This window comes from Carcharhinus amblyrhynchos, chromosome 12 (genome assembly GCF_965287045.1).
Source record: "Carcharhinus amblyrhynchos chromosome 12, sCarAmb.v2.hapA, whole genome shotgun sequence".
Lineage (NCBI taxonomy): Eukaryota > Metazoa > Chordata > Chondrichthyes > Carcharhiniformes > Carcharhinidae > Carcharhinus > Carcharhinus amblyrhynchos.
The window spans coordinates 88,985,496-88,998,657 of NC_137335.1; positions in this window are offsets into that span (position 1 = coordinate 88,985,496).

Consider the following 13,162-nt stretch of genomic DNA (forward strand, 5'->3'; position numbering starts at 1 on the left):
TCACTTGTACCAACGTGCACTCCGACCACTGGCTGTTCACCCTCCCCTTTCAGAATGTCCTGCAGCCGCTCTGAGATGTCCTTGACCCGAGCACCAGGGAGGCAACATACCATCCTGGAGACTGGTTTGCAGCCACAGAAACGCCTGTCTATTCCCCTTACAATTGAATCCCCTGTAACTATTGCACTGACACACTTTTTACCCCTCCCCTCTGCAGCAGAACCAACCAGTCCCTGGGCCTGCCTTATAAAAACCTCACGTGATGTGTTCCAGTGGGGCAGGCCACTTCCTGTTACCAGGGGGACTTATCAATAAGCCCCACTCAGAGGTTAATCAGTGATTCCCCATGGAGGGGTTATCACACCCATTATCGAATACCATTTGATACTAATCCGGTTTATCAGCATACCATGGCCGATTATACCTTGGTGCTCCTCTGCATCAGAACTTGGAGCTTCAAGCCTCACTCCAGTGTACAAAACCCAGGCAGTCACGGTCAAAGGTGCCATCTTTCAGATGAAATGTTAAGTCAAGGCTGCCACTGCCCCCTCAGGGGGTTCAAATAAAATCCCATGGCACCATTTAGAATTCCATTACAGCACAGGGACAGGCGATTGGCCCCAAAGCTCTGTACCAGTGTTGATATTCCATACAAGCCTCCTCCTCCCAGACCCTATCTCACCCTGACAACATTTGCCTCAATACATCTTCCCTCATGTGTTTATCTAACTTCTCTTTAAATGTGTCTGTTTGAAGAAGAATAGGGCTCTCCTCTAAAGATTGCTAATCGCATCATGATCTCATTGCAGTTTGTGGGATCTTGCTGTACACAAATTAGCTGCTATTTCAGTCAGCAGACTTCTGAAGTACTTCACTGGTTGTGAAATATTCATCATTTTATTCCAGAGATCCAAAAGGTGAAGGATTTAACTGGAGCCTATATTTTCACACCTTTATATTTATTTACAGAATTACACATTGCAAGCACATACCTCCTAACCCTACAGTTTTATCTCCGAATTAATAGGGATTGTTGTAAATTCCCGGTGATGAATATCCCCTGTGTGTGATTGAACACAGTTGCTGCACTATTAAGAGTTTGGATGTTGTGAGCTGAGAACAGCGCTCTGAAAACACATTCCTGCTTTTTTGGACAGATTCTGCATCTAGCAATTCCTGGTCACCTGATCACAGAAAGGAGGTTATTGCCCTAATCCTGGGCCTGATTTCTACCTCACTGCGTCCCAGTTTAACTGGGCAGTAATAGGAATTAAAGGCAACTAAATCCAACCTCCCTTCCCATTCTGGTTCAGTTGTCGAACAATCCTGCCAGAAAGCGGCAGGAACCTAATTACAGTTTTTAATGAAGGATGTAGTAAGGCTTCTGAGACCTGAACGTAATGTCCATGTTAATCTATAGTACTTCCAATGTTACTTCACCAACCTGTCCACTGATCAAATGGTGCTGAATTCCCTTATGTCCATTGACAGTTCTGCAATGGTTTGGGAGACAGTTTGCTGGCGGTGTACGATGGCTCTGCCTGGAATGACATAGCAATGATATTCTGGGAGCTACATTCCAAATGGATTCCCTTCCTGCAATCCCGCATTGGCTGGAGGAAAGGGAGCTGCAGTAGAAAGAAGCAGTACTTGTAAAGTTGATTTATTAGTCACAAGTAAGGCTTGCATTAACACTGCAATCAAGTTACGGTAAAATTCCCCCAGTCACTCCATTCCAGCCTGTTTGGATCAATGCAGCTAACCAGCACATCTTTTATTCTGGTTAGGTGCATTGACTCAGGCACTGGATTGCAGCGACTAGGGGGATTTCACAGTAACTAATTCTCTCCATAATGTGGAACACGTTCAAGGAGCCAACTCTCAGGGGATCCTTACCCTGCAAACAGCGTGCACAGCCCAGGAGGATGAAACAGGAGTTCACTGAAGAGGAGTTCAGGAGTTTCCCAAGGCTGTCCACCTCAAAACGAAACCAGTGATATAGTGGTACAGCCAGCATTCCAAAGTGCTCACTGTGTGGCCACAGCTGGTACCACGTGGTCAAATCTGCTGCTGTTAATGTCATTGCAACCCTGAGTTATCCGAGTCTCCGGTTTGTTTCGGGCTAGTATAAAAATCGCAGAAACAAATAAATGTCTCAGTAAAAGTGACTATGAAGCTGTCGATAGTTGTAAAGAAATGCACCTGGTTCACGAATCTCACTTAAGGAACAAGTCCTGCTGTCCTTACTCAGTCAGGTCTGGATAAAGAGATTTCTCCACCGAGGAAGGAGAAAGGTGAGGCGTCCAAATTGAACTTCACAGAACGCTCAGTAATAAATCCAGTTGGGAATTGAGGAGAAAACTCTTTACCTGCCGAGTGCTTGAGACAAAAACCACAGATATAAGGAGAAGCTAGGTAAATATTAATGTGAAAAGAATTTTAAAAAATTGCAAACAGGGTAAAATTAAATGGGAGAACACTGTTCTTTTTTAAAATTCGTTCATGGGATGTGGAAATCGTTGGCTGGGCCAGCAGTTATTACCTTTAGACTGAGTGTCTTGCTTCACCATTTCAGAGCATTTAACCACATTGCTGTGGCTCTGGAGTCACATCAGAACATCAGAATATCAGAACATCAGAAATAGGAGCAGGAGTAGGCCATCTAGCCCCTCGAGCCTGTCCCACCATTCAATAAGATCATGGCTGATCTGAAGTGGATCAGTTCCACTTTCCTGCTTTCTCCCCATAACCCTTAATTCCCTCGCCTACCAAAAACCTATCTACCTGTGTCTTAAAAATATTTAGCGAGGCAGCCTCCACCACTTCAACGGGCAGAGAATTCCAGAGATTCACCACCCTTTGAGTGAAGAAGTTCCTCCTCAATTCCGTTCTAAACTGCACTCCCCCCCCCCTTATCTTGAGGCTGTGCCCTCTAGTCCTGCTGTCCTTTCTGAGCGGGAAGAACCTCTCAACCTCTACCCTATCCATCCCATTCATCATCTTATACGTCTCTATAAGATCCCCCCTCATCCTTCTAAACTCCAACGAGTACAAGCCCAGTCTATTCAGCCTCTCTTCATAGTTCAACCCCCTCAACTCCGGTATCAGCCTAGTGAATCTCCTCTGCACTCCCTCCAAGGCCAATATATCCTTCCGCAAGTGCAGCGGCCAAAACTGCACACAATACTCCAGCTGCGGCCTCACCAGTGCCCTGTACAGTTGCAGCAAGACCTCCCTGCTTTTATACTCTATCCCCCTCGCTATGAAGGCCAGCATCCCATTCGCCTTCCTGATCACCTGCTGCACCTGTATGCTGGGTTTTTGCGACTCATGCACAAGGACCCCCAGGTCCCTCTGCACCGTAGCATGCTGCAGCTTTTCACCCTTTAAATAGTAATCCCTCCTACTATTATTCCTGCCAAAGTGGATAACCTCACACTTGCCAACATTGTATTCCATTTGCCAGTTCCTGGCCCATTCGCCCAGCCTATCCAGATCCCTCTGCAGACTTTCTACACCCTCCGCGCAATTTGCTTTTCCACTTATCTTTGTGTCATCAGCAAATTTCGACACCCTACACTCAGCCCCCTCCTCCAGATCATCTATATAAATGGTAAATAGCTGACGCCCCAGCACCGATCCCTGTGGCACTCCACTAGTCACCAACCGCCAATCCGAATAGCACCCATTGATACCAACTCTCTGCCTCCTATTAGACAACCAATCCTCTATCCACGCTAACACCTTACCCCCAACTCCATGTCCCCTAACCTTCTGTAACAACCTTTTGTGCGGCACCTTATCAAACGCCTTCTGAAAATCGAGAAACACCACATCCACCGGTTCCCCTCCATCCACCGCACGAGACACATCCTCATAGAATTCCAATAAATTCGTCAGACATGACTTCCCCTTAACGAATCCAAGCTGCATACACATATAGACCAGACCAGGTAAGGACAGCAGATTTCCTTCCCTAAAGGACATTAGTGAACCAGATGGGTTTTTATGACAACAGACAATGGTTTCACGGTCATCATTAGACTCTTAACTTCAGATTTTTTTTATATATGGAATTCAAATTTCACCATCTGCCATGAATTGAACTTAGGTCCCCCAGCTCAGTGACAATACCAGCACTTAACTTCCGATACTATATCCACTGGCACTCGTTTATCTACTCTGCACCCTCAAAAAACACAAATAAATTTGACAGACTCGTTTCCCTTTTGTGAAACTACGTTGACTATCTACTCCAGAGATGAGGGGGATGGTAGAGTGATGTTATCGCAGGACAGTAATCCAGAAACCCCAGGTAACGTTCTGGAGACTCCATTCATAATGTGGCTCCAGATCCACAGCCATGTGGTTGACTCCCAGATGCCCTCTGAATTACACTTAGGGATGAACAATTGACGCTGGCCCAGCAAAGCCCATCCAACAAATCAATGATAAAAATATTCGGGTTTCCAGGTGTGATCCTATCCAATGGAGGAGCAGGCTTGAAGGGCTGTATGGGTCGCTCCTACTCATATTCCTTTTGTTCTTAAGCATTAACATGGAGCAGTTGGGCTGAATCCCTGTTTCTGTGTCGTAATTTCTGAATAATATGTGATTCCAGGTCCAGTGTGACTCATTCTTAACTGTCCTCTTACTGGCCTCGAGGCTCCAAGAAATATAACAGTGAACTCCTGAAGGGTTTTGTTGTTAGATTGTTTCATTTGTGGGATATGGCCTTCACTGGCTAGGTGAGCAGTTATTTCCATCTCCAATTGCCCTTGAGAAGATGGTGCAGAGCTGCCTTCTTAAATACCTGCGGTCCCTGTGTTGTTAGGGAGGAAGTTCCAGCATTTTGACCCAGCCATAATGAAGGAACGTGATACATTTCCAAGTCAGGATGATGGTCAACGGTTGTTTGTAAGAGACCAATATGAGAAAGTAACCCACCTAACTTTATCGTCCTCAATCTACCTGTCAGAGAGGTGTGTGCCGTGACAGTTGGAATAATCACTGCATAGTCTCTGTGGACACCAAGTCTATCTTCACACTGAAGAAATATCAAAGTTCTTGTCAATTCTAGACTAATACAATCCATAATAGCACTGTGGTGGAGCTTTAGATGGTGTGAAAACCACACTTACTCACGGTTTATAAAATTAGCATTCTATCTAATCCTACTGATACCAGTCTCTACCTCATATCAGTGCTCACCAATAATAATGGGCACAGGAGTGACATCAATGATATAGGTGTCAATCTGACAGTCCTCATCGCAAACTTACTAATCAATCCAGTTACATTTTCCTCCAAATCATTTATATATACTACAAATAGCAAAGGTCCCAGCACTGATCCCTGAGGAACACCACTTGTCACAGCCCTCCATTCAGAAATGCACCCTTCCACTGCTACCCTCTGTCGTCTTTGATCGAGTTAGTTTTGTATCCACCTTGCCAGCTCACCTCTGATCCTGATCAACTTCACCTTCTGTACCATGAGGGACCTTGTCAAAGGTCTTACTGATGTCCATGCAGACAACATCCACTGCCCTATCCTCATCAATCATCTTCGTCGCTTCCTCGAAAAACTTGATCAAGTTCATGAGACATGACCTCCCCTTCACAAAACCATGTTGTCTCCCACTAATACGTCAACTTATTTCCAAGTGGGAATAAATCCTATCTCGAAAAATCCTCTCCAATAATTTCCCTACCACTGACATAAGGCTCACTGGCTTGTAATTACTTGGATTATTCTTGCTACCCTTCTTAAACAAAGGAAAAACATTGGCTATTCTCCAATCCTCTGGGACCTCCCTTGTAATCATGACGTGGACACACAACACACAACTTCACGACACACGACAGCGCAGAGTCGCTGAGCTGATAGCCAAGTTCCGCACACACGAGGACAGCCTCAATCGGGATCTTGGGTTCATGTCACACTTTCTGTAACCTCCATGACTTGGCTGGGCTTGCAAAATCTCACTAACTGTCCTGTCTGGAGACAATACACATCTCTTTAACCTGTGCTTAATGCTCTCTCCACTCACACTGTTTGTACCTTCAAGACTTGATTAGCTGTAAAGATTTGCATTCCAATCATTATTTCGTAAATTGAGTTTGTGTCTTTATATGCCCTGCTTGTGAACAGAACTCCCACTTACCTGACGAAGGAGCAACGCTCCGAAAGCTAGTGGCATTTGCTACCAAATAAACCTGTTGAACTTTCACCTGATGTTGTGAGACTTCTTATTGTACATCCCTTTTAGCCAGTGAGGATACAAAGATTTCTCCCAAGGCCCCAGCAATTTCCTCTTTTATCTCTCTCAGCATTCTGGGGTATATAAAGAACAAAGAACAAAGAACAACCCAGCACGGGAAACAGGCCCTTCGGCCCAACGAGCCTGCGCCGCCGCATCACCCTACACCTATTCTACCCTGTGTGTCTACGAATGGGACCCTACTCAGTCAGATTCAGGGAAGAAATAGTGTCAATTTGGTAAAAACCGATTAGCCTAAGAGCACATCTTTGGGGTGTGGGAGGAAACCGGAGCGCCCGGAGGAAACCCACGCAACCACAGGGAGAATGCGCAAACTCCCACAGACACAGGCCCAAATCCATGTGTCTGCACAGCCAGCAGTGCTAGTCACCGAGCTGTTGCGGTGCCCGTCTACCGGTCCAGGATCAAGCACACACACCGACACGAAGTACTAGGCCACTCCTGGACTTCCAAGAGCAGCCCACGCACGACCCGCCGTGTGCATGCCCCTCGCTTGACACGAGGTGGACCTCCACCTGTGGAATAAAGACAAAAAATATTAGTCATACAGCCTGCCCTTCCGGTGTCTCCCGAGGTTTAACCCTATTTAATAGCCCCTACCATATCCCTCCATTCTCGTTTCACTCATGTGCCTATCTAACTGCATCTTAAATGAGTCCAACGTTCCTGCCTCCACCACTCTACTCGGTAGTGCATTCCAGACCCCCACAACTCTCTGCGTAAAGAGAGTTATCCCACCAAGCCCTGGAGACTTGTCTATCTTGATGTTTCTCAAGAACCCCAATACCTCCTCCTTTCTGATCTCAGCGTGACTCAAATTATCTACACATCCTTTCCCAGACTCATCATCCACTAAGTCCTTCTCTTTGATGAATACTTACGCAAAGTACTCATTTAATACCTCACCTATTTCCTCTGGCTCCACACATAGAATTCCTTCCCTGTCCTTGAGTGGGCCAACCCTCTCCCTGGCTACCCTCTTGCTCTTTATATATGTGTAAAAAGCCTTGGGATTTTCCTTAATCCTGCCGGCCAATGCTTTTTCATGACCCCTTTTAGCTCTTCTTACTCCTTGCTTAAGTTTCTTTCTACTTTCCTTGTATTCCACACTTGCTTCCACTGTTCCTAGCCTCCCAGCTTTGACAAATGCTTCCTTTTTCTCTTTTACTAAGCTCACAATATCTCTCATTATCCAAGCTTCCCGAAACTTGCCATAGTTATCCTTCATAAGAACATAAGAAATAGGAGCAGGAGTAGGCCATCTAGCCCCTCGAGCCTGTCCCGCCATTCAATAAGATCATGGCTGATCTGTCGTGTCTCAGTTCCACATTCCCGCCCTCTCCCCATAACCCTTAATCCCCTCGCCTATCAAAAACCTATCAACCTGCGTCTTAAATATATTTAGCGAGGCAGCCTCCACCACTTCAACGGGCAGAGAATTCCAGAGATTCACCACCCTTTGAGTGAAGAAGTTTCTCCTCAACTCCGTTCTAAACCGCCCCCCCTTTATCTTGAGGTTCTGCCCCCTAGTCCTACTGTCCTTTCTGAGCGGGAAGAGCCTCTCCACCTCTATCCTATCCATCCCATTCATCATCTTATATGTCTCAATGAGATCTCCCCTCATTCTTCTAAACTCTAACGAGTACAAGCCTAGTTTATTCAGTCTCTCCTCATAGTTCAACCCTCTCAACTCCAGTATCAGCCTAGTAAACCTCCTCTGCACTCCCTCCAAGGCCAAAATATCCTTGCGTAAGTGCAGCGACCAAAACTGCACACAGTACTCCAGCTGTGGCCTCACCAGTGCCCTGTACAGTTGCAGCAAGACCTCCCTACTTTTATATTCAATCCCCCTCGCTATGAAGGCCAGCATCCCATTTGCCTTCCTGACCACCTGCTGCACCTGCAAGCTGGGTTTTTGCGACTCATGCACAAGGACCCCGAGGTCCCTCTGCACCGTAGCATGCTGCAGTTTTTCGCCATGTAAGTAAAAGTCCTTCCTACCATTCTTCCTACCAAAGTGGACAACTTCACACTTGCCAACATTAAATTCCATTTGCCAGTTCCTGGCCCATTCGCCCAGCCTATCTAGATCCTTCTGCAGACTCTCCACACCCTCCGCACAATTTGCCGTTCCACCAATCTTGGTGTCATCAGCAAATTTCGACACCATACACTCAGTTCCCTCCTCCAGATCATCTATATAAATGGTAAATAGCTGAGGCCCCAGCACCGACCCCTGGGGCACTCCACTCGTCACCAACCGCCAATCCGAATAGCACCCATTGACCCCCACTCTCTGCCTCCTATTTGACAGCCAATCCCCTATCCACGCTAACACCCTACCCCCAACTCCATGCCCCCTAACCTTCTGCAATAACCTCTTGTGCGGCACCTTATCAAACGCCTTCTGAAAATCAAGAAACACCACATCCACCGACTCTCCTCTATCCACCGCCCTAGACACATCCTCATAGAACTCCAATAAATTCGTCAGACACGACTTCCCCTTAACGAAACCGTGCTGCGTCTGCTCGATCAAACAATTCCCCTCAAGATGTCTCACTATTTTCTCCTTGATCACGGATTCTAACATGTTACCTACAACAGACGTTAAACTAACCGGCCTATAATTGCTCCTCCGTGAAGACCGAAACAAAAAAGTTATTCAAGGCCTCAGCCATTTCCCCATTCCCTACCACTAAGTCCCCCCTCTCATCCTCTAAGGGACCAACATTCACCCTAGTCAGCCTCTTCCTTTTTATATATTTATAAAAACTCTTACTATCCTTTTTTATATTAAGTGCTAGCCCAGCTTCATAGTTTATCCTACCCTTCTTTATCAACTTCTTTGTCATTCTTTGTTGATATTTAAACCTCTCCCAATCCTCTCCTCGCCCACTACTCTTAGCCACTCTAAACGCATCCACTTTTAATTTAATACTCTCCTTTACCTCCTTTGTTATCCACGGCTGATTATCTCTACTCCTACGATCCTTTTTAACCATCGGAATAAATTTCTGCTGAGCACCAAGAAAGATCTCCTTAAAGATCCTCCACTGTTCCTCAGCAGACCTAGCTTCCAATGCGCTCCCCAATCAACATTCGCCAATTCCTCTCTCATCCTACCGTACTCCCCTCTGTTCAAACAAAGGACACATGTCCGGGAACCCACTTTCTCCTCCTCCATCTGCATCAGAAACTCCACCATACAATGATCACTCTTCCCAAGAGGATCCTTCACCACAAGGTCCCCAATTCTACCTGCCTCATTACATAACACCAGATTCAAGATAGCTCGCTCCCTCGTCGGCTCCAACACACATTGTTCAAGGAAACTATCCCGGCAGCATTCCAAGAACTCTTCCTCAAGCCCACCGCGTTAAACATGGGTCGACCAATCAACATGTAGATTGAAATCCCCCATAATTATCGCTGTTCCATTCCTGCACACCGCATTTATTTGCGCGTTAACAGCCCGCCCCACCTCCAGATCATTATTTGGGGGCCTATGGATGACACCCACCAGCGTCATCCTTACTGGAATAGCGATGAGGACCATCAGAGGATACAGCAGGATATAGATCAGTTGGAGACTTGGGCAGAGAGGTGACAGATGGAGTTTAATCTGGACAAATGTGAGGTAATGCATTTTGTAAGGTCTAATACAGATAGGAAATATATAGTAAATGGCAGAACCCTTCAGAGTATTGATAGGCAAAGGGATCTGGGTGTACAGGTACACAGGTCACTGAAAGTGGCAATACAGGTGGAGAAGGTAGTCAAGAAAGCATACGGCATGCTTGACTTCATCGGCTGGAGCATTGAGTTTAAAAATTGGCAAGTCACGTTGCAGCTTTATAGAACCTTAGTTAGGCCGCACTTGGAATATAGTGTTCAATTCTGGTCGCCACGCTACCAGAAGGATGTGTCGGCTTTGGAGAGGATACAGAAAAGATTTACCAAGATGTTGCCTGGTATGGAGGGCATTAGCTATGAGAAGAGGTTGGAGAAACTTGGTTTGTTCTCAATGGAGCGACGAAGGTTGAGGGGAGACCTGATAGAAGTCTACAAGATTATGAGGGGCATGGACAGAGTGGATAGTCAGAAGCTTTTTCCCAGGATGGAAGAGTCAATTACTCGAGGGCACAGGTTTAAGGTGCGAGGGGTAAGTTTCAAAAGAGAGGTACAAAGCAGATGTTTTACACAGAGAGTAGTGGGTGTCTGGAACTCATTGTCGGGGGAGGTAGTGGAAGCAGATACCGTAGTGACTCTTAAGGGGCATCTTGACAAGTATATGAATGAGATGGGAATAGAGGGATCCGAACCCCAGAAGCGTAGGGGGTTTTAGTTCAGTCAGGCAGCATGGTCGGTGCAGGCTTGGAGGGCCGAAGGGCCTGTTCCTGTGCTGGAATTTTCTTTGTTCTTTGTTTATTCTGATGGAAACAACCAAACAACCGTTTACAAACTCAGAGATGTTAAAAATAAAACCAAGGCCACAAACAGTTACTGTGTGAGCGTGCATGTGTGGCATAGTGTAGGGCAGCACGGTGGCACAATGGTTAGCACTGCTCCTCACAGCGCCAGGGACCCTGGTTCAATTCCTGGCTTGGGTCACTTGGTGTGGAGTCTGCATGTTCTCCCTGTGTCTGTATGGGTTTCCTCCGGGTGCTCCAGCTTCCTCCCGCAATCCAAAGACGTGTAGGTTAGGGGGATTGGCCATGGTAAATGCGTAGGGTTACAGGGATAGGGCGAGGTGGGTCTGGTTGGATGCTCTTTCAAAGGCTTGATGGGCCAAATGGCCACTTCCTGTAATGTAGGGATTCTATGGGTGTGTGCGTGTGTGTCTAATGAGTTATCAAATGTGAGCTCAAACACTTTGTTACTCAGGTATAATGGCGCTGTCGGCAAATCGGGGGCTGGGGGGTGTGTTGATTCTCAACTACTGTAAAGGACCAATAGCCAGAGTATCAGTGCCTGTACCGTTCCTCCCTGCACCTATAACTCTCCTGCCTGTGCCTGGAACTGTCCCCCCTGCACCTGGAACTCCCACCCCGCACCTGAAATTCTCCTCTCTGTGCCTGAAACTCTTGTCTCTGTGCCTGTGACTCTCCTCTCTATGCCTGTACCTGTCCTCCGTGTGCCTGTACCTGTCCTCCCTGTGCCTGTACCTGTCCTCCCTGTGCCTGTACCTCTCCTCTCTGTGACTGTAACTCTCCTCCCTGTGCCTGTAATTCTCCTTCCTGTGCCTGTAACTCTCCTCCCTCTGCCTGTACCTGTCCTCTCTTGTGCCTGTAACTCTCCTCCCTCTGCCTGTACCTCTCCTCCCCGTGCCTGTACCTCTCCTCTCTGTGAATGTGTTTAGGGCTGAGTGCCACATGCATTCTGGTGATGAGAAGATTGAGCCTCAGTGAAAATGCCTGTTGTCGGGAGCAGTGAGTCTGCACCGTGTTTGATTCCTGTTGCTGCTTTCTCATTGTGGTTGCTGCTGACACTCTGCGAACAACGTTTCAGGGTTCACGTCTCTTCAGTTCCATTCTGAAACAGGTGCTGTGACACGCAGAAAAATATCCCCTGGGGGACAGCCTGGTTTTTAAACCAGAAACCCGTACCGAATGAAAGACATTCGGCGTGAACGCGAGACGCCTTTGGAACAAGGTGGATGAATTGACGGCAGTCGGAGCCTTTACAGGGATGTGGCTGCCGGGTGACCAAGTTTCAGGGTATCCGGCATTGAGGAAGCACAGGCAAGAAGGAGGTGGGGTCCCGCTAGGGTGAGATCGATAGAGTAGATGTAGAATCAGCTCGAGTGCAGCAAAGAAACTGCAAGGGACAGCAAATATTGATAGGATGTGTTTATGGTAATGTAGGGCACAGTATAAATCAGTACAGTAAAGGTGTTTGTAACAACGTCATTAATTATAGGGAATTTCCATCCACTTAACAGACAGGTTAAACCGAATTAACACGTGTGGTGGTGTCTTGTGTGGCTCAGTGGTGTAAACGTGCTTGACACAGCCAGGGTTACTGTGAGCCTGGGGAGTGTGGTGTGTGGGTAAAACAGTCTGGCAGCCGCAGTAACGTGGAATCCGAAAGGAGTTAAATACCATTTACCAATAAACAGCTCATGTTTAAATATATAAGCTTCTAGATCGCAGCATTGAGATATCTGAAACCCCCCACAATGAAACAGCACAAATTCCTGGGTTACACACAAAATGATTTTCCAGAACAATTTAGAACATAGAACATTCCAGCGCAGTACAGGCCCTTCAGCCCTCGATGTTGGTCTGACTAGTGGAACCAATCTAATGACCCTCTAACCTAAACTATTCCAATGTTATCCATACGCCTATCCACTGACCATCTGAATACCCTTAAAGTTGGCGAGTCCACAACTGCTGCAGGCAGGGCATTCCACACCCTTACTACCCTCTGAGTAAAGAACCTACCTCTGACATCCGTCCTATAATTACCACCCCTTAATTTAAAGCAATGTCCCCTTGTGTTAGCCATCACCATCCGAGGAAAAAGGCTCTCACGATCCACCCTATCTAACCCTCTGATCATCTTGTATATAGTCAGACTAAATTTGAAAACTGATTATTTTAGATCTTGTATTGTGCAATGAGAAAGGACAAGTTAATCACCTTGTTGTGAAGGTGACCGTAATATGATCTAGAATCCAGGATCCAGGATGCAGAACCAGGAGACACAGGCCGGAATTCTACCTTCCCGTCCGCCACGGAAATCGGAGCAGGCGAGGAGTGGACATTGGAACAGTTCTTAGGCCTCAGGCGGGTTTTTCTGGTCTCTGGTCGAGCGAGGCTATAAAATCTCACCCACTATCTCAGATTGAGGCAGGCCATTTACAACTGGGAG